Raw genomic sequence first — 26,502 nt, 5'->3', positions numbered from 1 at the left:
GCTCCTTGACTGAAGCTGCTAGTCCTGACTCCTGTTCAGATTCCCTTTCCCTAACGAGGGAGTCAATACAGCCTTTGCACAACACTTTGGTCCAAGATTCCCCTAAAATGTCCCTACAGGAGGCACACTTCTTTTTAGAGCTATGCGTAGACCTAGTTTTTTCCGTAGCTTTCTAAAAAAAAAGGAAAAAAGAAAAAAACAGAAAAAGACAAAGTCAATCAAAAGCTCGGGATACAACCCTGGGAGTGCACTAGACCCTTTTTTTAAAAACGAAGGGATCCGAGCCTCCCCTCCCCCCTGGCCACCCAGGGGGTCTGCCCCCCCCCACCCATGATAGAACCATACATTGGGGTGGGGGGATCCTAGATAGAGAGAACCCCTCCCCAGGGCGCTCTTACCTTAGGAATGCTGGAGATAGAGTCTGTCGTTTGAGCCTCAGCTTCCGACATGACTGCAGGTGGCTGCTTGCTACAGAGTTCCACGTTGCCTGTGCACGTTCTGAACTCATCTCCAGCTTGTGCCCGGCCCTCCTATCAGCTCCACGACCCGGAAACGGAAGTCGATCGTATTTCGAGGTCAAGCCTTCGTTTCCGCCCGATACGACGTGGCCCGCTCGGTTCAAAGAAAAAAGGGGCGGACTGTACCCATGTACAGGGAAATCTTCCGAACGGCTTGCCAGCTGCGTCCCTGTAGACGCGATAGGAGTCCCCCATGACCTGAAGCCGCGCTCGACTCGGAAGGGGTGGCAGTACCTGGTGAGGCAAGTAAACCGTTCGACCTGTCCGACACGCGGACGTTGGTCTCGAACGGTTTGAACCCAGCTTTCTCCAAACGAAGCCCCTGCTTCTTTCAACCGGGTTCTTTTAATGAAAAAATGGCCACAGCCTCCCCAGCTGATCGGCCTGGTTCCTTGCACAGTGTCTCCCCGCCGGAGGAAACACTAATAACTGAGGTCCGGCAGGGGAAGTAAGAATTTATGGGCTGGCGCAGTGTTTCCAGAGGAAGAGGAGGAGTCTATCTCTCATAGTGGCTGTCCTGAAAGACGATTAGGGAAATGGAGTGTGCACAGTGCCTGCAGTTACAGAGGTTAGTGATGGCTCGTTTTAAAGCAGTGGTGTCCAACCTGTGGCTCAAGACAAATTCATAAACATACTTAAAAAATGTTAAAGTAATTGTAAAGTCTTGTTTTTTTTTTGTTTTTAAATAAGAAACATGTTATACTTTCCTCCTATGTCCTGTGGTTTTGCACTGAGCAGCCTGGATCCTCCTCTTCTCGGGTCCCTGTTCGCTGCTCCTGGCCCTTCCCTCCTGTCGAGTGCCCCCCATAGCAAACCAAGCTGCAGCTCTGTGTGTCCATATAGACACGACACGGAGCAGCCACTCAGCCCTGTCCCCTCTCTCCCCCAATTGGCTATCTGACTGTGATTGACACCTATGGGAGCCAATAGCGCCATTGCTGTGTCTCAGCCAATCAGAAGGGACAGTCAGGGACATCACTTTACAGAGGGGGCTTGGATAAGGATTAGGGGGGTGCTAGGGAGGCTGCTACACGCAGAAGGCTTTTTATCTTAATGCATAGAATGCATTAAGAAAAAAAACCTTCTGCCTTTACAACTCCTTTAATTTTTTATTGGAATTTTTTTTGTTAAAATGAGTTTACACTTAACGAGCACATCCGGGCTAAAAGAAGATTTGGCAATGTCTCTCTCCTGGCCTTTTAGATGTTTTATCTTCCAAACGAAAAAGATCCCAGTCTTCACAATCACGCATTATTCAAGTCATCAGTTTATACGAGACACCCCATAGCAGCCCTTCTCACCCCTTACCTGAGGGACTCGTAAAACAGTTTTAAAAACAGTAGTAAACAGAACATAAATAATAATCCAAACAAAATGGTCCCCTGCAGAATAATAGCATAGCATACTAGCATGTTATGAAAGACTTCCCTTAGAACGAAGTCCTCCAGCGGTGGGCTGTTACCGCTGACAGGGTTTCCATCTTCCCCCAGTCTTCCTTCCGGGTTTGCAGGCTTCGGTTGTTGAACTGAACAGGCTTTCATCCCTCCCACTTATTGGTAGAGGCATGTGCTATAATGTGGAACTGGATGGTGCAGTGCACAGTGGTGTAGTGGTTAGCACTTTCAGCTAGCAGTAAGAAGGATCGCTGTTTCGTATCCCAACCACGACACCACCTGCCTGGAGTTTGCATGTTCTCCCTGTGCCTGCGTGGGTTTTTTACAGGTTCTCCGGTTTCCTCCCACACTACAAAGACATGCTGGTAGGTTAATTAGATTCTGTCTAAATTGTCTCTAGTTTGCATGTGTGAATTAGGGACCTTAGATTGTAAGCTTGAGGGTAGGGACTGATATGAATATATAATATATATGTAAAGCGCTGCGTAAATTGATACAGAGCCAAAGGGCAACATCAAAGAAAGATCTCTGATATGTGGTTTACAGAAATGTTCTCCGCAGATACCGTATATACTCGAGTATAGGCCGACCCGAATATAAGCCGAGGCCCCCAATTTACCCCCAAAAAACTGGAAAACTTATTGACTCGTGTATAAGCCGAGGGTGAGACATGGCTGTCCATCCCTGTGTGTCCGTCCATCCCTGTGTGTGTGTCCGTCCATCCATCCCTGTGTGTGTGTCCATCCATCCATCCATCCCTGTGTGTCCGTCCATCCATCCCTGTGTGTGTATCCATCCATCCCTGTGTGTGTGTGTGTGTGTGTGTGTGTGTGTATCCATCCATCCATCCATCCCTGTGTGTGTGTGTGTGTGTGTATCCATCCATCCGTGTGTGTGTGTGTGTGTGTGTGTGTGTGTGTGTGTGTGTGTGTGTGTGTGTGTGTGTGTGTGTGTGTGTGTGTGTGTGTGTGTGTGTCCGTGCAGCCTTGTGTGTGTGTCCAGCCTACCTGTGTCCCAAGCCTCCGTCCCGAGCCGCCGTCGTCCCGAGCCTCCTCTGTCCCGTGCCTCCTCTGTCCCGTGCCTCCTCTGTCCCGTGCCTCCTCCGTCCCGTGTCGTGCCGATGGATCGCCGCTCTTCTCGGCGGCCATTCTACGATTCAAAAGCTGCGCCTCCGTCCTCCGCCTGTGATAGGCGGAACACTCAATTTCCCAGCAGCCTGTGTTCCGCCTATCACGGACATCCTCTCATACTCGTCCGTAGTATGAGAATGAACGGATGTCCGTGATAGGCGGAACACTGACTGCTGGGAAATTCAGTGTTCCGCCTATCACAGGCGGAGGCGGAGAAGGAGGCGCGGCTTTTGAAATTTAATGTCCGCCGTCTGTCTGCTCGATACGCTGATCGAGCAGTCAGACAGCGGTGACTCGAGTATAAGCCGAGGGGGCACTTTCAGCCTCAAAAAAGAGGCTGAAAATCTCGGCTTATACTCGAGTATATACGGTAAGTAATTTTTTCAGCAAATAAAAATGTCCTTTTGGTCCCCACGCAATTGCCCTGAAACCACAAAACCTACGGGGTTACAGTTACACTGACCACTTTTGGGGTACAACACAATTTTTTTATACCCCAATTTTTACTGTCTACATTTTTGTTGAGCCATCCATTGAGAGAGCCGCGACTCCCATGTGCATGCACGGGAGCGATGTCGCATGGCACAGACATTTCATATACTAGGTCGGCATGATCCCGCCAACTGTCGTAGCTATATACGTCGGGGTCCCCTAAGTGGGAGAGCAGGCGCACGCACCCGCTGCACAGCACAAGGGGTGTCGATGCTCATGACCCGCCACAAGCGGTCGCGGGCACAAGAGGCAGAACAGGGACGTGTGTGTGTGTGTGTGTGTGTGTGTGTGTGTGTGTGTATGTATATATATATATATATAAACACACACACATCCCAGTTCTGTGAGGAGAGAGAGATCCTGAGTTCCTACAAGCTGGGAACCACGATCGCTCATCTCCTATAGTCAGTCCCATCCGTGGGGCTTCCGTGTCCCCACCGTGCTAATATGGACAGACCAATAGATCCCAAAAGGAATCACAAGCAGCTTTGAAAATATTCCCAGCTGGGATACGGATGCCGCAGCTCTTTCTCCGGAGGACCCTATATAGCAAGATGGATTCTGGCTCCCGACTCTCACAGTTTTAGATGTTAAAAGTAAGAAAGAAGGCAGCGATGTATGGAAGTCAGTCCATATTTTAGATAACATGTACTTGGAAAGAGTTGGAGCATATTTCTAAGAGGGATCATTTAAGTTCATAGATATTTATGTCTATATTGTTATCTATGTGGTCATATTTCTTGAGACAGCGCACTACTTGCACTCCATACGTAGCCTGAAACCTAGCTCACAAAAGCCGTAGATAACCACATGCAGCTATGTTTTGGCACATCTTTTTCAATCTGTAGATCTAAAACCAGTAGAATGGCATTTTTTTAAACGGCCTCAACCAGTAAAGGTCATACAACAGTAGCTTTGTGTTTGAGAATTTTTGTTTTCGGAGCGTTCGGTCAAATCAATGTTCCATTTTGACCACAGAGATGAGAAAAGCCGAAACGAGCAGGTTGGAAATGTTTTCTTGATTGAACAAAATTCTAACTATGAATGTCATTTTCATTTGGTAAAAATTGGACATATTGTAATAAAATCGGTTTACTATCTTTGGGTTTCCATTGAAATAGCAGGTTTGGATGAACTTGTAAGTATCCAGAAGACAAAATACTGACAGCCTGTTCCTGACCAAAACTCCAGACATACCAAAAATCAAAGCTGGAATCTTGCAGCCTCGTGACAACAGGAAACACCTCCCTGTACACAGGTTAGATCAACTGAGTCAAGGGTTTGGAGTGATAGTAATAAGAGTGGTAGAAATGTAGAGGAGCTCACATCAGACTTCAAAACCCAATGAACGTTCACATTAACCATTTACTTAATTTTCTTCTCGTCTTCCAGCAATATATCCTTGCTACCTGTACATGAACACTTTTGAAGAACATGAAATGCCACCTTGGCTTGCATGCAAAGGATAACCTTTGGCAAAAGGTAGCTTAATATCAAATTATTGACAATTTTTTTTATCATCCACACCATTTCATCAACCACCATTACTAGGATTCAATGCCTTGAAATTGATTCAAGTTTATTTAACAAAGCAGAAAAAAGGCTGCATGTGGAAATCTCTGTAATCCCTTTCTTGACAGCCGTAAAAACAAAGCCGGTTGTGTCTTTGGTCTTCTGGCTCAGCAGAACAGGTTTTCCAAGTAGGTCAGGAAACATCTCACATGGCGTTTATTGGTGCCTTGTACGACAAATCCGTACAGTATTAATATTCATATGTTTAACATACCTAAAAAGAGCTATAAAACAATACAGTATCACAAAGATCAAGCCATTAAATAGTCCATATAATGCCCCAAGATCTGGCTGCGGGTTAGACACAAAAAGACAACTGATCACAGACTGCAATCTAAAGAATTGGGAGATTTTTAGGTGTATGTTTATTCAGGATTAATCATCAAAAATATAATTAATAGACAAATGCTGTGAAGTTGGAGTTTTTTGGGCCATTTGAATTGGACAATTTTATTTACATCCATCTTAAAGTCCAACTCCGGGGAAAGCAAAAATCCTCCCGTGCAGTTGTGCAACCCCTGCACTTAAAGGGTTAAATGTTGATTTAGGTCTAGGGGACAGGAAAAGCAGTATTGCTTACCCGGATCCTCCACTTCTCCTGCAGATGGAGCTCCCCTATACTCCACCAGTGAACTATTCCTCAGCATCCTCATACCCATTGGCTATGGGCTCTACACCCTACTTGAGGGTGTCAGAGGGCATCACACTGCTGGAGCATAGGGTAGAAGAGGCTGCGTGGACACATCTGGCAGTGCAATGAGAGAATCAAGTAAACTTCTTTTCTTGTTCCCCGGCCTAGACCTAAAAGAGCATTAAAAAGGATTCTAAAGGCAGAAGTTTTTTTTTTTTTTTTTTTTTTTTATGCATTCTATGCATTAAAGTGATTGTAAAGTCTTGTTTATAAAAAAAATAAAATAAAAAAAACAACAAACATGTTATACTTACCTCCTCTGTGCAGTGGATTTGCACAGGGCAGCCCAGATCCTCTTCTTCTCGGGTCCCTTTTCACTGCTCCTGGCCCTTATGCCCGTTGAGTGCCCCCACGGCAAGCAGCTTGCTATGGGGGCACTCATGCCAAGCTGCAGCTCTGTGTTTCCATTCCGACACAGAGCTGCCAGTCGGCCCCGCCACTCTCTCCTGATTAGCTAACTGACTGATATCAGCAGGAGCCAATGATGCCACTGCTGCATCTCAGCCAAACAGGAGGGAGAGTCTTGGACAGCTGAAGGACTTGTGGACATCGCTGACAGAGATGGGGCTCTGGTAAATAGGGACTGCTGGGTTGGCTGCTGCAGACAGAAAGCTTTATCTTAATGCATAGAATGCATTAAAATAAAAAACCTTCTGCCTTTACAATACCTTTAAGATAAAAATAATCTTCTGTGTGCAGCAGCCCCCTTATACTTACCTGAGCCTCACCTCGATCCGGCGATGTTGCACAAGAGCCTCCGCTGTCCAGGACTCTCCCTCTGCATTGCCTGAGACAGTAGCGAGCACCATTGGCTCCTGCTGTTGTCAAAGTCAGTGAGCCAATGAGGGGAGAGAGAGAGAGAGGGGGGGGGCAGGGGCGCACAAAGCAGCGGCTCAGCTCCGGTGCCCCCATGCCCCCATAGTAAGCTGTTATCACTCAACAGGAGGGAGGGTCCAGGGGGGGCACCACTGCAAAACCACTACACAGAGCAAGTAAGTATATTACACATATATATATATATATATATATATATATATATATATATATATATATATATATATCTCAACAACCAACAAGCCTTTAGTATCATTAACTCTTGCAGTTCAGAAGGAGCCCCACTGTAAAGGAGTATTTGTACTTATCCTGGATTTCAGCAGAAATCCAGCCTTACCTTCAGTCTTAAAACGGCTGTACATCCAGTCCCATCATGTACTGAAATAGCTTACCGTATATACTCGAGTATAAGCCGAGATTTTCAGCCTCTTTTTTGAGGCTGAAAGTGCCCCCCTCGGCTTATACTCGAGTCATCGCTGTCTGCCCGCTCGATCAGCGTGTCGAGCAGACAGACAGCGGCCATTCTATAATTCAAAAGCCGCGCCTCCGGCTCCGCCTTCGCCTGTGATAGGCGGAACACTGAATTTCCCAGCAGCCTGTGTTCCGCCTATCACGGACATCGTATCATCCTCGTACTACGGACGAGGATGATACGATGTACGTGATAGGCGGAACACAGGCTGCTGGGAAATTCAGTGTTCCGCCTATCACAGGCGAAGGCGGCGGCGCAGCTTTTGAATTTTACAATGGCCGCCGAGGCGCCGACGAAGAGGGCACGGGACGGAGGCAAGGCAAGGCACGGCACGGGACGGGACGGGACGGGACGGAGGCAAGGCACGGCGGCAAGGCACGGCGGCAAGGCACGGAGGCAAGGAGGCAAGGCACGGGACGGAGGCTCGGGACAAAGGCTCGGGACACAGGTAGGCTGGACACACACACACACACACACACACACACGGATGGATGGATACACACACACACAGGGATGGATGGATGGATGGAGACACACACACACAGGGATGGATGGATGGATGGATGGATGGAGACACACACACACAGGGATGGATGGATGGATGGACACACACACACACAGGGATGGATGGACGGACACACAGGGATGGACGGACACACAGGGATGGATGGACACACAGGGATGGACGGACACACAGGGATGGACGGACACACAGGGATGGACGGACACACACACAGGGATGGACAGGCATGTCTCACCCTCGGCTTATACACGAGTCAATAAGTTTGCCAGTTTTTTTGGGGGTAAATTGGGGGCCTCGGCTTATATTCGGGTCGGCCTATACTCGAGTATATACGGTACTCTGATTTCAATGCACAGTGCAAGCTTTTCACAGTGTGCATTAGAAGCTGAAAGCAAGTTAGATAGTACCCACCTCATTTTCTGACTGGAGACTATCCTCCATCTAGTCCTTCCCTCCCCAGCCTTACTGTCCCTGACTTGCCCTTTCATTCATTGGAATTCAGTTTGGTCTAAGGCTCGATTCACAACTATGCATTTTTAATGCTTTTTGCAGATTTGTTCTACAGAACGTGTTCCATAGGAAACCATGGTAAATGGGCTGTAGTGCAAATCTGCAAAATGCCTTACACTGAGGCTCAGAATCAAATGTGGGCTTTTCCATGCCTTTCTGTTCTCATGAAGCTATGTACAGCTCCCTGCTGGTGCCTCCCGCCAGCCACTATCTACCTGTATTACACAGAGAAGCACAGTGATGACGTCAAGGAGTCTAACAAAAGGTAGGTAATGTAAACAGAAAGGTTTTATTCAATAATTATCTTAGTGCAGCTTAACTTTCAGCTTTAACATAACTGAATGCAATATGCACACCATTGTCCTGAACTGTCACCTTGATTACTTTTCTTTCCAAATAATATTATAATTATGGATGAATCTTTCATACCAGGAGTCTCCAAATTTTTGAAGCAAAGGGCCACTTTACTGTCCTTCAGAGTTTAGGGGTGCCGGGCTGTGCCCGGTGGAAAAAAACAATGCCCCATCTTTAGTATTAGGAGGAGAAATAGGTGGTGTTCGTGAGAAAATAGTGCCTCATCGTTGGTTTCAGTGGGAAGAAGACTATCCCATCATTGCTGTCAGTTAGAAGCACATGATTAGAGCCTGAGGCTCCAATTGGCTTCAAAATGGGTTCAAAATAGCACACCCACTTGTGACATTAGCGAATTAATATTCACAACCATCTTCCTACTTCTCCTCCCAGCCAATCAGGAAGCGGGTCTTAAGACCCAATTGGCTGGGAGGAGAATGACTGGATTGGCCGGCAGGACAAGCAGCTGGGAGGCAGCCGAGGAGGAGAAGCAGCAGAGGAGAGGAAGTGGGGAAGCCTACCTGGATGGGGTAAGTAGTGCGGGACAAAATCGGCTGATTTGGGGTGGGGGGGTTTGTTTGCTGGCCCCACCCCCAAAAAAAATTCAGCACCAGCCGCCACTAGCGTCAGTGGAAGGAGTTATTGATGGTGTTAGTGGCTGGAACAATGCCTCAAAGGCTGGATAAAGACAAGTAAAGGGCCGTATTTGGCCCATGGGACACAGTTTGGAGACCACTGTCGTATACGCAAGACCATTCAAGCCTGCAAAGCACTGTTGTACTATAGATAGCACATGAATACATATGAATGCACAATTATATTTTTGCAACCGCTTAATAAAATGTATCATGTTGTAGAGATCCCCAGCAAATGAAAAGAGGAGATGATACATTCAATGTGATATGTGATCGGGGTGTATACCGCTGTGATCGGGGTGTATACCGCTGTGATCGGGGTGTATACCGCTGTGATCGGGGTGTATACCGCTGTGATCGGGGTGTATACCGCTGTGATCGGGGTGTATACCGCTGTGATCGGGGTGTATACCGCTGTGATCGGGGTGTATACCACTGTGATCGGGGTGTATACCACTGTGATCGGGGTGTATACCACTGATAGAGGAATGTAGGAGCCTTTATGATACCCATACATGATATCATTGTGGTTTGTTCATACAGAACCATTATCTCCTCTCCTATGACATTCTATGACACATGAACTCCACACACTTCAGATGACAAAACACAATTTCCTAATGATAAGACACCTGTAATGTCCTGAAGTATGGACTCATTTAAAATGAACAGTACTACTGTTTTGAGCTCATGAACCAATAAGACGAGATCTCGTGCATAGTACTCAGCGATACCTGTGTGTGAGGAGTGTGATGACACACACGGTGTGTAGCCTGCACTAACCTTTGGCCCCTGTCCGATCCGGGATGTCATGGTGCTGTCACTCTGTAGCCTGCCCTGTCTTCAGTAGGAAGTGTCTCAGTCCGGATTCCAGCGATCAGCAGCAACAGGCGGACATCCAGCACTCAGACACACACAGCGCACTGAGCCGTCTCTACACCGTGCATGGGGAATTCAGGCCAACTCCCTACAGGCACGAGAACACTTAGCCGAGCCCCACTCTGCTCCTTAGCCTATGAAAAGCAAGGCTTACAACTTCGGGACACGCCCCACTGTGTTAGACTGTGCTGTGAGGCCAGTGGTGGGCGGGGCTCCTGAGTGTGGGAACCGATGTGTTATATTTCCGTATAGTGATCGCGGAGTGTGTCCGGTCTGCTTACTTGTTACCTACACAGGGCAATGAGGGGGCTTCACTGTCCCCTCCCCGATCCCTCCCTAGAACAGTCGGATTCCTCGTCCTCCCCCTAAAGGAACGCTGACAGGGCTCATTTCCCTATGGGATTAATAAAAGGATTCTGAATCTGAAAAGAAAGCAGCACTCCTCTAGTGGAATTGCCTTTAACAATTCATATTTAAGACAGCCGCACACCGATCAATATGATCATTTGATGTGCCTATTGCTGGCCATGTATGCTTTGATTATCCAAACCAATGTGCAATTCAATCAAAACGATCAAATCGGCAACCAATCAAATTTGCATAACTTCCCTTCCGATCAATGTAGACTAGATTCCATCAAACGGAGTCGATCATCCAGGGTGGAAATATAGGATCGTGTTGAATAGAAGGGTGATGCTTCCCCTCTCACATGACGCCCCCATGGAACGGGGTCCGCTGAGCAGGTGGATGAGGGGTCCTTCTATTCCGCTTTGCAGAAAAACACAGACCTGCTCTCCTCTATGGAGAAATCGTGTGTAAACAGACTGCACGTCCATTTCATCTAATCCGCCAGACAGATGGAAAATAGGACCACCATCCACCTGGATTTTGCAAATAGGATTAGCTCGGATAGCGGTGGATATTAGCGGACATGTCACCATTGACATCCGCCGTTCCATAGAGGAGACTGCAAGGTTCGATCGGGTCTGCCTGAAAAACTGACAGGCAGACTTGATCAGACAGCCCATGTGAAAGGGCCCCGAATGTTACTTACACGGGGGCAAACCCATTTGGATCATCCATTGTCCTATGGAGCAATAGGTGTCAACGGAAATGTGTCCATCGACACCTGCCGACATCCAATCTTGTTTGGCGGATTAACAGTCTGACGTAAACAGACAAGCGGTCCGTTTCTATCTGACCACCCATACAGGAAAGTGGACTGTCCGTGTCCGCTATACATAAGTGGACACAGACCTGAGACCAGCAGAAAGATCCTCCGCTTAGTGGGTGGATCCACCGGAGGAGAGTACCAGTGTGAAAGGGGCCTTATGAATTCAAACAGATTAGATCATCACATGCTAAAATCAGATGTGATTGATGATTTATGATCATGTTTTCCAATGATCAGTAGAAATCTACTTCCCTGTGTGTAGAAAATTGATCCAATGGGTTGTTGACTGTAGATCGATTATTCCTATTGGAGAGATCAATTAGAAAAGAACGGCACATATAATATAATATATTATATTATAATATCTTGATTTGAGGTTGGGTTCACACAATTGTGAATTGTATGCGAGTTTTCTCCACATCCAATTCGCATGTCAGGAGATTGTGACTGGCTCTCAAATTTCACAGGAGACCTGTCCGTCTTCTGGTCCATTTCTGGTCCGAATTCAGACAAAAATTTGGACCGAAATCAGACCTGAAATGGTGAACAGGGACGCATTGGACCCCTGCTGTGAGCCACTTCATACGGCAGTGTGAACCCAGCCTGAGAGGCATTTAAAGGGGTTGTAAAGGTAAATATTTTTTCACCTTAATGCATTTTATGCATTAAGGTGAAAAAACATCTGACCCTGTCGGCGACCGCAGTCCCCCCGTTTTACTTACCAGACCCCTCAAAAGTCCTGCACTCGCCCCCGACGTCCTCTTCGCCGCTCAGCCTAGCCGCTGATTGGCTGGAGTGGATGGATTGAAAGCAGCACAGCCATTGGCTCGCGCTGCTGTCAATCACATCCAATGACACAGCGTGCCGGGGGGTGGGGCCGTGTGATACAGCGAGTGGCTATAGCCACCGGCTGTATCACGGGAGCGCGCCCGCAGGTGCTTCTCACCATGCGAGGGAGCTCGCATGAACGTGAGAAGTACCTGTGGGAGTAAGCCGAGACAGCCGCCGAGGGACCCCAGAAGAGCAGGTTCAGGGCCACTCTGTGCAAAACGAGCTGCACAGTGGAGGCAAGTATAACATATTTGTTATTTAAAAAATATATATATACAATTACTTTACAATCCCTTTAAGCATGAGCGATCACAAAGAAGCAATTCAGCATCAATTAAAATGCAGAATGATGCAACGCCCCAAAGAACTGATCAGAAATGATGAAAAAAAATGACCATCAATCTATTTCTATCAGCTCTCTGACACATGCACAAATATTTGTCTGGTAGAACAGACGGAATCCATATAATTCTGCCATGGTTGAGTGATGTGCCAGAGTCAAAATCAATTGAGAGCTCACTAATTCATCTGAATGAAGGGTTTATGGCAGGCCATCTCTCTCTCTCTCTCTCTACAGTTGTTAAACGATTAGCTCTTCCAACTAGTAGAAGTAGGGGTCACTGGTTTGAATTCTGACTATGACACTACCAGCCCAGAACTTGCATGTTCTCCCTGTGCAGGTTCCCTCCCACACTCCAAAGTAAGGGTGAGCTCAGGCGTGTTCACAACTCCACATGACAAAATATTACAGCGCACACATGCGAAACTAAAACTCCCATATAGAGGAGTATACCTCCCATGGTTTTGACAAGCAGGATCTCCCAATCTAGGGATAGTGTAGGACCCACTAATCATGGGGTACTTTGTCGCAGTAAGTGGGCTTAAGCACCAAATAGCAATATGGTGTGACCAAATCCCCATATTTTTTGATAATCTTTTTTGAAAATGTTTAGGAGTTTTTAAAAAGCCTTGCTGGAGGTAAATGTTAGTTTTGCATGTGTGCACTGTAATATTTTTGTTCTGTTGTATGGTCTTATGGCAGCACCATCTTTATGCATTTTTTTCGGGTGCTCCCCCCCCCCAATATCTTGTTTTTCACAACTCCACATGCTCGCGCCTGCTAGGAAGCTGGCGCTCCGCAGCGCTAATCACAGGTAGTGAGACATTTCCCCATCTGTGCAGCCGCGGATCGGGAAATGTCTCACTACCTGTGATTAGCACTGAGGAGTGTCAGCTTCCTGGCGGGTGCGGGCACGTGGAGTTGCGAACATGCCTGAGCTCATCCTTACTCCAAAGACATGCTGATAGATTAATTGGCTCCTGTCTAAATTGGCCCTAGTATGTGTATGTATGAATGTGAGTTAGGGACCTTAGATTGTAAGTTCCGTGAGGGCAAGGACCGATGTTAATGTACAATATATATGTAAAATCGCTGCATAAACTGACGGCGCTATACAAGTACCTTTAATAAATAAAAACGTACCATTTCTCCCATCGAAATTTGAGGTGGATGGGGGAAATCACTCCCGCTGTGCTATTGTGTACTGACAGTGGAGAACCTTTCCCACTATCAGAGTACAATTCGTGGAATCCACAAAGTGCTGTCAGATTTTGTGAAAGTGTGTCTCATGTATTCTGAAAGTGGTGAAGAATACACCAAATTTATCTACACTTTGACAAATTTTGTGAGTCAGTTTTTCTCTCTGTATGCCAAAAAAGTAGGTCTTAATTAGCTCCAATTCTACATTTGGCACATTTTAGAACTAGCTACATTTGGTGCACATGTCACTGTCAGAACCAAAAGTGTCACAAATGCTACATGAATTTAGAGCAATACATCGAGAGGGGGGATTAACACCAGAAAAGTGGTACAGCAGCTTTATTGAATTTCCCCCAATAATCAGATCAACTTTTGTACCAGCAAAGTGTCCATACTGCATATGGATCGAAAATTCGGCTGATAACTGCTGAACCGGCCACATTTTGATCCATGTATGGCCAACTTATGTCTTACAATTCACATATTTGAATCAGCAAACAGTTGACCGAATGATCACTGATACAGGGGTGTCCACCAATTATAAAATTACATAAAAAAAATCATAAACCACAGACCCTTTATTGTATTTAGCGAGCGCTCATGTGAGTTTGAGTCTGGCAAGTTGACCAATGGCATGTTTTAGAGAACCAAGAGTAATATAAATCAGTTAAGAGTAGCTTTGATTAACCCCTTGGTGCCGGCGCCCCATCCTTTTAAGAGGTTTCAGATGCCAGGAGGCATACGCGGGCAATTTGGTCATGTGACCGCCGTGATTGGCTGTTACAGTGGTCACATGATTAGAAAGCTCCCAATCGCGAGTAGCGATCGGGAGCTTTCAGTTACCCATCGGTAGCGGTACCGGGAGCACACTCTGTTGGTACAGCATTGTTTACATTTTGGCACGCATATATGCGGCCTCGCTGCATTGAAGGGGTTGTAAAGTCAGAAGGTTTTTTTTAATCTTACTGCATTCTATACAGTAAGAGAAAAAGTCTTCTCGTGTGCAGCAGCCACCCTCAGCACCCATGCTTGCTGTGGGGGCACCCAACAGGAGGGAGGGGCCAGGAGCATAGAAGAGGGACCCAACAAGAGGAGACTCTGGGCTGCTCTGTGTAAAACCACTGCACAGAGCAGGTAGGTAGAACAGGTTTGTTATTTTTTTATAGGAAAAAAAAACAGGACTTTATAATCACTTTTAAAGTGGATGTAAACCCAAATTTTTTTTATTTTTTTTGTCTGGCACAATATAGAGTATGGGATTTCAGACCAGCTGTGCCCAGTCTTGCCACTAGGAGTTAATCCAGCTCTGAACAATCCTCATATCTTTTTTCAGTGAAATAAAACAGACAAACTGAAATCTTTGTCCGTTCTTCCCCCTTGCTGATTGACAGGTGATTTACATATTTCTGTGCACTAGCCTAAGACATGCATTATTTTTTAATTCCCACTCCCACTCCTTTCTTCAGCAGCTCTGCAAGGATTGTCTGTTCCACACCTCAGCATGATTTGGCATGCTGAAGTCATGTGGGGAATTTTCTGGGTTTTGACTGGATGTTAGTGATCATAGCACAAGTTCAGTGTAAGAAATATACAGGAGAAAATGCATGTTGATAAGGGGAGTGTAGAGGTGGGCGGAGAGTCTACTGACATCACGACTCCACCCACTGAGCGCTGACAAACAGACCCACCCACAAAATCTGCAGTTTTTCGGGTCTCATAGCAGACAGAGGGGAGACATTTGACAGATAAGTATACATGCAGGAGGCATGTATATCCTTCTAGATAACCAATATTGCAGTAGTTTAGAAAGGATGAGAGTGGGTTTACATCCACTTTAAGGCCCACCTGCCAAGAGACCGCATATATGCGTATGGTCAGCGTGAAGAGGTGACGGAGTTACAAAAGATCATATTTATAATTGATACACGTGTGTTGCATCATTCAGTATTTTAATTGATAATGACTCATTTGCAATTGCTGGTCCCCAACTTGATCTCAAATGGTTACATTTACTTAAAAAAATAAAAATAAAATAAAAAGACAGTAAAGTTTAACAGTACAAACCAATGGCAACTGCCTAACCTACAAAACATTCCTTAACAGCAAGGAGCACATGGAAGGACAACGCATTAGAAAAACATCAACAAAGAAAATCTCCCAGATTGCTTATCAACGAGCCTGCAGCAAACCAAATTATCCTAACAGTTCTCATTAAAAACAGAGGTTTAGTTTGCACACATTGCAAAATACATCCATAGGCTGCAGGGGCCATGAAAAGGCACCCCAGTATTATCTGAAGTCCTATTATTATAATAAATCCATTTTGAGAGCCTCCATAGTCGGAGCACATATAGTATATAATACTGGATAGCTTGAGGGCAGGTAAGCCTGGAGGGAGCTCAGTCTGCAAAGACCACGTTTTTTTTTTTTTTTTTTTTTTACTTTGGGCACACATAATAATGTTGACATTTTAAACATAAACAGTCAATTAAACACTTCCCCCCCACCAAAAAAAAATTCTGAAAGCAGAGACCCAGTTGAATAAAATGGTGATAGTATAATTGTATATGTTACATGATATTTGTCCTACTGTTTACCAAAACATTTTCAGTAAAATGTAGAGTTAATTTAATTTTAGCGCACATAAATAAATAGAACTACCATTTTTGGTAAACAAAAAAAAAAAAGAAGAAGAAGAGGAAGGATGAGGTTGTGTTACTAAACACATACAAGATATGTAGCTTCAAAATTGCGTGTGCCAGTGAAGCGGCATAAAATTACACCCAAACTTGTCTACAGTCAACTCTTTGAAAGCCTTTACAAGTCATCAGTTTATAGTTAACCAAAACATATGCCATAGAATTATTGCTCTCACTCCAGCTTTTGCAGCAATACTAAATGTGTTGGTCAGTTGTTTTTGCACACATGTGCAGCAACAGTTATTTGCATATGCTTATACACATGGGTGGGAGGTTTTTACAAATGTTTCTGGGTGTTCCATTTTAGTAAAATTTTAGACCCCTTTCACACCGAGCAGGCGTCAGCGGTAAAGCGGCGCTATTTTTAGTGCAGATTTTAGCGGCGCTATTTGGCCACTCGCAGGGCGGTTTTAAAAGGGGTTAAATCTGCCCGCAAAACGCCATGGGATCGGCGTTTTGCCGGTGGTATTGCAGTGCTGCCCCGTGGATTTCAATGGGGAGCAGCAGTAAGTTCCCTGCTCCAAAAAAGCTGTTGGCAGGACTTATTCTGACGCCCTGCCAGCGCACAGCTCCAATGTGAAAGCCCGAGGGCTTTCACACTGGAGTGCATGGAGCAGCTGTTTTAGGGCGTTTTACTGGCGCTATTTTGGCGTGATTTTGTTCAGATCACCAATGTAAAAGGCAGAAAGATGCCTGTAATCTGCCCCAAAGAAGCCTGTGTTCTTTTCTGAACTTCGTGCGCTTTCCAGGCGTTTACCTTCAGGTGACAAAATGCTCAGATGTGAACAGGTGCCATTGAAATGAATGGGATTTTGCTTGTGGGGCATTTTTTTCGGGCGTTTTATGAGCTGAAAACGTTCAGGTGTGAATGCAGCCTTAAAATTTAACATTTAAAAAAAAAAAATTATACTTTATTGCTATCACAAGTGTGCTGACAAGCCATGAATGTGATAACATAGTCCAGCTGACAGGTCGTCTTTAGGGAGATCAGGATCTATTGGTCCCGAATGTCATCTCCGCATTCTGCTGAACCCAATTAAGTGCGGACTGAGCTCATTCAGCTTCTTCCACAGCCAAAGCCACTAGGATTTGATAATTCTGAATGCAAAGTTGCGAGTTCAAACTAGCTAGGGGAGATCAGCGGATGTATGTTCGGCAATCTTCTGTTGCTCTCCATCCACTTGACTTTATTCCTTTGTATTGCTGACTTCCTGACCCTGGCTTTAGCCTGGATGTTTCTTTGGTTTGCTGTTCCGTATCACCGGTTAGCACTAGGGACGAGCTCAGGCGTGTTCACATGGAACACGTGCTGAGCCCACCAGGAAGTCGACGCAGCGCTGCGCTAATCACAGGAAGTGAGACATTGCCCGATCTCTGCAGCCGCACATCGGGGCAATGTCTCACTGCCTGTGATTAGCGCAGCGCCAACTTCCTGGCGGGCTCTGCGCGTGTTCAATGCAAACATGCCTGAGCTCATGCCTAGTTAGCACTACTAAGCTCATTTGGGTTGGAGATGCAAGAGAGGATTCCTTCTCTAGCTTCTCCCATTTGCATAGCTCCCAACTGTCCCTGATTTGGAGCAATGTCCCTCATTCCTCCCCATTTGTGCCTCATTATGGTTTAATCTATATAGATGTATATAAAATGCACTTTTTATCCATCAACAAACGTTTCCCAGTGCTAAACCTTTGATCTGAATTCTAAATTGCTACATTTGTATTTGTCAGTTCCAAAAGCCAATATAAAAGGAATAGTAGTGGTAAAAAAAAAAAAAAAAAGCACTTGTGTGTTTAATCAATCTTTTTTTTTTTTGTTGTTGTTCAATTGTTCTTTAAGTGGGTGTGACAGGGTGTGTGTCCTATGCCTGCATATTTTTTCTGATAGGTATCCCTCATTCCCATCTCAAAAAGTTGGGAGGTGTGCATTTGGGTCCCCCAGAAACCTGGCTGGCAATCTCCAAGTTAGCAACCCTTTGGCTAAAATTGCCTACAGGTAAAACAATACAATTGAATGATGATTTTTAAATATATACTAGGACTCCTTGACTGCATAGGCTATTTTTGGGCAAAGGTGAACTTAATCTTTAAAAAGCCAATAACCAATCGAATTCCCACATCTAAGGAATGGTAACCAGAAATATACGCATTACAGTTGTGTTCTCAGGTTTAGATGCACGTTTATAACTTCTCTTCTCTCTCCCTGACTTTTCTTTGTACAGTACTGTTTTTTGGGGTCGCTTCTTGATTGCCAGTATGTAAAGCCCAACTAACTGATGCACCACCCCACGGGGTAGAGTGCGCCACACCTGCAGTGTGAAAGGGGACCAAACAATCCCGCCAAGTACATTCCAGGTGTATCAAGACAAAATGTGTGTAACGTTTAGCTTTTCTCTTGAAAGCAGCCACAGCCTGAGTAGAAAATTCTGTCCCCTGCCTGCATGCTGCAGAGATACTCTGTGTGCAAACAGTGGTCTCTCTACAGATATTTGATAGAAAGGGACATGAGCTTTGCTGATTGAGTTATAGCGGTGACTCAGCAGGAGGCATTTCTAACCTCTGCAGAGAAATCACTGCTCTTTAGCATTCTTAGTTATCTCTCCATTATCGCCACTCTCCCCCCCATGTCTGCTAGTTTCACTATTACTATTCTTTTCTCTTAACACAGTATAGTCTTCTAAAGGGGAAGTCAAGCCTATTTTATATGAATCTTAAAGTGGTTGTAAAGGCTGATTTTTTTGTTTTTTACCTTCATGCATTCTATACATGAAGGTAAAAAACAAAACAAAAAAACTTCTGTGTGCTGCTTCCCCGACAGACCCCCCTAATACTCTCCTGAACCCCCTCTGGATCCAGTGATGTCCACGAGAGTTCTCAGCTGTCATTAGCAAAGACAACAGGGGGGCCATTGAAATATGAATTGGCACTTGTTTTAACTCTCTCTCGTCTCAACTTTATATAATAAATATATATTACACATATATATATATACACATACATACATACACATACATACACACACATACATACACATATATATATATATATATATATATATATATATATATATATATATATATAGAGATAGATAGCACAGCAGCAAGAGAACACAAAACCTGAGACTGTTCATAGGAAGGAGGACTCCGCACAGGGAGCAAAGAGCAGAACGACGATAAATCACCAGCGGTGAATGACTTATACTTGATATGTTATCTTGTTGCAGTAAATCAGAGAAACCGTGCCTGGCCCGAAGTAGTTTCACCTACTGCCCCCTCATATTACTCGTTTGCATCATACATAAAGCAACACCTATACAAAATGAGAAAAAACACCCCCCAAAAAACACAATTATAGTACTTTATTTGGGACTTAAGAGCTTACAAACTAAACACATCTGTAGCTTTCCTCCAACTGTGTCATTTTACCCCATACTGGGACTACATGTCTATTGGGCCTCATGCACATGGTCACTTAGCTACTGTGCACTAAGGAATAAAATCCCTGACACTTTCAGGTGCCCAGTGATTTGCAAGTGCCGCCAATACCAGTGGTGTGTGAAGAAGAGCCATGCATGGGTAAACGCCAATGCAGCAATCTTTGAGGTTTACCCGAGCATGGCTGCGTACACCCAATTTATATATTCATGCACATACATACATACATATACATTTTATATATATATATATATATAAACATATACAGGTTGCGTTGCGTACATCCATTCACTTGCATCCGTGCCCATACACGGCAGTGCGGCTCCCCAGACACCAGTAATTTTACACCTCAGCACACAGGTGAGGTTAAATGTCTGTGTGAATGAGGCCTTAAGGTATACTATGAGCATACACAGTATACTGTGAAAAATGGCAAATATAGATTACATACTGGCTATAGAGTAATAACTAACTGAGGCAGTTGGCCAACTTGAACATGTACTGCAATGAATGCAAACCAGGAACCTCTAACGAAAAAGTCTGCTAAAGTATTTAGGATGACTAATTGAGAATTTGTTACTACAACGCACAATGTGTAGTACATTGTGAACTATTGGTTTTTAAAGTGGACGTAAACTTTTGTTTTATCTATAGGTAAGCCTATAATGAGGTTTACCGATGGGTAGTGTAAATATCCCCTAAACATGCACAGTTTAGGAGATATTTAATGTACATGCAGCCAGTGAAATCACAGCCACCCATGTCATTCTTTCAGAGCCCTGTGCCATGAACAGTGGCTCCCATGCACATGTGCGGGAGTAATGTAGTTGCAACGCGGCCAGTTACAGAGCCGGAGTCCGCAAACCCGAAAGCAAGATGGGCGAATATGAGAGCGCTTGCAGCGCTGACATCTCGGCGCTGGAAGAGCTTAGTTTTAAAAAAGGTATGCGATGCAAACTAGTACATTATGGGTACAAAAAAATAAATATATAAATAAATATCAAGCAGTTTACAACCACTTTAATGGCAGCCCAGCACACCTGAACAAAAAGTATAAACCATCTGTGTGTTAAGCTCAGGGTTACATAGGATTTTTGACTTGGCATTAGATCCTTTTCTTGGAGCACATTACAGGACACTTAGTCATAGGACATAGGATTTTGCAGCTACCTTTGGGAGATTGAGCTTTAATGACAGCCTAGTAACCTGTAACCCATAATGTGCACCAAGAAAATTTTTGGCAAGCCAAAAATTTGGTTTTCCTAAACATACATCAGTCAGGTACATAACCAGTCAAACTAAAGGGTTGGGCAACACAATGAAGGCCAACAGGCCCTGGAAAGCAAACAGGTTAACAGAAGGGGCTCAACAGATTGCAAAGCCACCTGGAGCACCCTACGACCAAAGCTGGCATCAGCTGAAGCCAGGGCATCCACAGTGTAAAAAAAAAACTTAAAATTTGTGAACCACGTGACAGCCTTGCTCATCTACAAAGCAGACACCTGATGCTGAAAAACCCAAGTGGCACAAACCGACCCAATGGAGTGTGCCCAAAGTAGAAAAGGAGGATTATTATCCCTTAGAGAAACACACAGGCAGAGTTGGTGTACTGGGAAGATAGGGACACGAAAGTAGGCAACCTTAATGCCCATGAACGCTCAGAAGTCACCCAGATGGAAGGAAGCAATGACTAATCTGGCTAATTCCATGCAGAACCTTTGTACCCACAGAAAGGCATTGAGAAGCTTAAGCTTCAATATAAGGCAGATAACACCTTTTGCAATGGGAATGGCGAACAGCTTGGAATAGAAACATCAGAACCATTCTTTCTCTGGACAATGGCAATGACCCTTTGCAAGAAAAGTTTTTCCAGAGCAGTGTTATTGTCCGCCAATCTCAGTAAGGACTTTAAAATGAAGTGGGGTCGAGGTAGAGACTGAAATTCCAACTTGTAGCCTTTGGATAGCACGCTCTGGACCCAAAATGTCCTGGGACCAGATGGCTGCAGACACCATCCCCCCTCCCCCCTTCAACTCTGAAAAGTGGTGGCATGCCCCAGTTGAGAAGAGGACTATTTAAAAGAATTTAAGGATTTGAGGGTCCAGGTCTTACAGCGGCAGGGATACACCAGTACATCTTGCAGTGAAGCTCCGAGGACTAGGGCAGAAGAGTATGTCAGGATGGAACCAGGATCCCTAGGCATGTCCTTAAACCATGTCCTATGACCCACCACAATAGTGCTGTAAATGAGGGGTTGCACAAGTGGTACCCATGATACAAAGCTATAGCAGGAAGGGTTAATGCTGTCTGTGACTAGTCACTTGAAGGCAGCAGGGAACCCAATTGTGTCCCAGAGGATCAGAGTGCTGAACTATTGAGCAGATGGTGGTCTGTGTGTGTAATCAAAATTGCTGGATGCATGTGCAGCATGAATTCTCAGTAGAGAGGTTGCATAAGCTCAGTAGAAGTGCCCTGCCTGGAAAATGGCACTAAATTGAAATGTGTTGCAGGGCCAAAAAACACAAAGTTTTGCAGTGCCTTTCCCTCACCGCCAGATCAGTAACAAAGATGCAACAGATGTAATCATTTAGGGGACCAAGGTCAGCAAATCCAGCCTCCCTTAAAGGCTGAAAGCCATGACTTGCTACAGTGGTGGTCTTTAGACTCCGGCAGTCCCCACCAGGTACATAGGCAAGATCCAGGGGACATGCCCCATCCAACTGTTTTCCCAGGCAGGTGGACCAAGGCCCTAAACCTGTAAAGCACTCTGTGGCTAACTCACCACATTGAGCTAAGGGTACCTAAGAGAGTGCCTATTGAAGAGTCCAGTGCTCAATGAGCCACACTACACGCCTGGCAAGCAATTTATTTCCAATGGCACTTCAAAACACACTAGCGAACACATGTGTGCTAAACTGCACCACAACGCATGGTGACCTGTTATTTGTTTTAGTGCAATGCCTGCATTTCTTTTGTGCAATTCCAACTCATAGGGCAGCCAATTGAATAAGCATGCATACCAATTAACCGCGTGCCGACCAGCAGCCATTATACTGCAGCAGGTTGGCACATCTGCGCAAATCACCGTAGCTGTACGTCGGCCACTTTAAAGAGCAAAGGAGGTGTCCGTGGCGCGTCATTGGAGCCAATGCGCGTGGCCGGCGGCTGCAATGTCCACCAGCCTCCTGCAACCGCTCCACAGAGAGCCAGAATGGGGATTTGTCAATGTAAACAAACAGATCCCCGTTCTAACGAGAGAGAGAGAGAGAGAGAGAGAGAGAGAGAGAGAGAGAGAGAGAGAGAGAGAACAGCGATCTCTCGCTACTCCCTGTCAGTACACTCCCCCACAGATAGAAACACCTCCCTAGGGAACACTTAACCCCTTGATTGCCACCTAGTGTTAACCCCCTTCCCTCATTAATGAATAAGCACACCTGTTAGTGTGTGAAACACGTCTACCATTTGAACTGTTTGTAACACTTGGGATGTTCGTTTATTAAATAAGAATTTTGATGGATCCTGGAGTGCAGCCATTTCTTCAGTGTTGATCATATGCAGAGGCGAGCATCCTTGATATCATTAGGCTTCCTGTCTCTCCTGGAGCAGTGAGTTCTTATGTTTGGCTATTTTTAGCACTGATCGCTGTATAACGGTCACTGGTCCCAAAAAAAGGGTAAAAAAAAAGTGTCCGATCTGTCTGCAGCAATGTCACAGTCCTGCTAAAAATCACTGATCACCGCCATTACTATTAAAAAAAAAAAAAATGTAAATGCCATAAATATATACCGTATTTATTGGCGTTCTCAGCTATTTCGGCTTTCCGAAAGCAGCCAAGAACGGCCGAGTGAGGCCGATAAATAGCTGAAAAAAAAAAAAAAAAAAAAGTTTAACCACTTAAACACTAAACCTTTTTCAGACATTTGTTGGTTACATGTTAAAATCATTTTTTTTATTTTTGCTAGAAAATTACTTAGAACCCCCAAACATTATATATATTTTTTTAGTAGACAGAGAATAAAATGGTGGTTGTTGTAATATTTTATGTCACACTGTATTTGCTCAGTGGTTTTTCAAATGCATTTTTTTGGGAAACTAGTAAAGTTAGCCCATTTTTTTGTATAATATGAAAGATTTTATGTCGTGAGAATTGTGATCTTTTTATTCTAAGCGAAAAAAATCGTGATTCTCATTTTGGCCAGAACCGTGCAGCTCTACAATGAATATACGCTTAGAGATTTTTTATTACCAAAAATAGGAACACGAATACATATTGGCCTAAACGGATGAAGAAATTCGTTTTTTTACAGCAAAAAGTAAAATATATAGTTTCTTTTTAAAAATGGTCATCCTTTTTTCACCGCAGAGGTGATCAAATACCACTAAAAGAAAGCTCTATTTGTGGGGGAAAAGGACATCAATTTTGTTTGGGTACAACGTCACATGACTGCGCAATTGTTAGTTAAAGCAACACAGTGCCATATCGCAAAAAAATTGCCTGGTCATTAAGGGGGTAAATCCTTCCGAGGCGGACGTGGTTAAACTTCATGAGTGTGAATGGCACCTAAAACTAAATCTCCCAAACAAGAACACAGACAGCAGTAAAATGTTACTACATGTAATAGCTAAAAGTAAGCAAGGTTTTGATTGGCGTTGCCCTTTAAAAATAAAAATGCAGAAAGTAGTGACACTTAATGGGAGCACGTAGTGGCTGTAAGATAATTTCAGCTTGCAGCTTCTTTTGAGAGGTCTCTCTCTAGTGGTCAGATTTATCACTGCACCTACAATCCTGAACAGCTCAGCGTCATCTGTATGAAGTGTGAAAGCAATTCGGAAACATGATAATCCAAAATGTATGCATAAATGTAGCACGCAGGTACCCATAGCCACATATGTTGCTAAATCTGTGAAAAATCAGGTTTACTTAAAAAAAAATAATTAAAAACAAACACACCACCACGTTTGTCTGCTCTAGGATCTGTAAATGTTATAAGCACTAGAGCCCCATTTTTTTGTGGTACAGAATAAGCAACACAGCACCAATGTGTCCTGTGGGTAACGCACACCTACTATATTTTTAGTTTTACCTTCCGTCAGTTTAAGAAGCACCTGGTGACTAGTCTGTCACCGAATAATCACAAATAGCCTGGTTTTATACAGCCTTAAGGTGGTTCTAACGCCTTAAGGTTTTTTACCTTAATGCATTCTCTGAATGAAGCGGCTTCCTATGGGGACACTCAGAGGAGGAGCCAGGAGCACAAGCAGGGGAACCCAGAGGATCAGGGCTGCTCTGTGCAAAACCACTGCACAGAGCAGGTGAGTAGAACATGTTTTTTATTAAAAAAAAAAAAAATATATATATATAAGGTTTGTTTTGTTCTACTTTTATTTTGCCATTAAAAGTCTTTATAGCAACCCATCAGCTCAGGTTTCCATACAGGGTTATAGATTGTCATTTCCCATCCAACGTGTGACAAGACAGAGCTGCCTGCTCTCCCCATTGCCATTTGCCTTAGTTATTGAACCTTTAGCTGTAACGATTCGATCCCATTTCACTATTCATGGTATATGTAATTGACAAGAGCATAAATTTGCCTGGTTTGCCGATGATGTCCTCATGTACATCACTAATCCTCAAATTACTTTAACCAACCTGTTGACCGTGCTACACTAATCTCAGCTCTCTGGGCTTTCCTTAAATCCCCAAAAAACAGTGGCCCTGATGCCCCATACACACCATCAGATTTTCTGACGTTTTTTTTCCTTCAGGTTTACCAAAACCATGTAGTGTAAGGGCCTGCCTGATTGCATACAAATTGAAACGCCTAAGGTTTAACCTCATATTACATGGTTTTCGTAAATCTGAAGGAAAAACTCAGCAGAAAAAAGTGATAGTGTGTATGGGGCTTTAATGTTTCCTTGCCCCTCAATAACTTTACAGAGTATTTATAATTTTCAATGGGCACCAAACTCCCTTTCATAATTAGATATTCAGTTGACACCTTCAAGCAACACCTTTTTCCAGGCTAATTATCCTCCACTCTTGCTAACTTTGTGAAGATCTTCATTGTTGAGCAGATTATTTCCTACCCTGGTTTGGCAGAATCAATTAATTACATTTCTACCCAGGAAACTTTATTATTTTAGGACTTTACCAATTGCTGTCCCAAGGGGAGATTTACAGCTTCTACAATCAGAAATTCACTGTTTTATCCGGGGTAGCAAAAAACCCTGAATGAATAAACGGACGTTGTAGGTCTCAAAACCACGTGGGGGGCTTGGCCTACCTAATTTACAGGCTTATTATCAAGCCGCTCGAATAGCTCAGCTCTTTCACATAAGTACTAAGGGTACTACACATCTACACCCCTCTGGGTCTCTATTGAGGCTCTCTTGCCATTGGTTCCCCAATGTAGCTTTGCAGCCATCTTCATCCCCCTATTTTACGTCCTAATCTACCTCATTCGCTAGCTATCTGGGATGGCATACAACATCGTAAAACCTTGTCCACTCCACACTGCATTCCCCCCAGGACTTAATCCAACATCGTTTTAATGGTGGCTTAATAAGGGGCTTTTTAGGCTAGAAGACTATCTCAACAGAGATCAACCGGACTCCTTGCAATATTTTAAGGACACATTACGGATGTCCTCACATAAGATATTCAGGTATAACCAACTTATTTATTTTGTTCACTATAAACGTAATTTGTTACAAATTTTGAATTATCTTGCCAATCAAAGGGCCGCCTACAGGGACGTGCATCTATGGTGTATTGCTACTCTTACTGATCTGACCTCCAAGCTTCCCTACATGAACCAATGGGAACG

The 26,502-nt window shown here is 44.4% G+C and overlaps 1 protein-coding gene across 3 annotated transcripts in view; it reads right to left on the bottom strand.

The window, feature by feature from the left end:
- PLD1 (phospholipase D1) overlaps positions 1–26,502 on the bottom strand; it is a 355,357-nt gene that overhangs the window by 226,610 nt on the left and 102,245 nt on the right. Inside the window, exon 1 of one of the 3 annotated variants that reach the window (XM_077487972.1) lies at positions 9,906–10,085. The exons of the other annotated variants lie outside the window; for them this stretch is intronic. The gene's annotated coding sequence lies outside the window, so the exon portion shown is untranslated. Of the gene's footprint in view, positions 1–9,905; positions 10,086–26,502 lie in introns of those variants that run through there. 3 annotated transcript variants of the gene reach the window in all.

Source organism: Lithobates pipiens, unplaced genomic scaffold (assembly GCF_037356315.1).
Source record: "Lithobates pipiens isolate NorthernLeopardFrog02 unplaced genomic scaffold, aLitPip1_a1.2 Scaffold_18, whole genome shotgun sequence".
Classification (NCBI taxonomy): Eukaryota; Metazoa; Chordata; class Amphibia; order Anura; family Ranidae; genus Lithobates; species Lithobates pipiens.
Note: the sequence above shows the minus strand (reverse complement) of the source record. Positions and strands in the feature narration are given on the sequence as shown.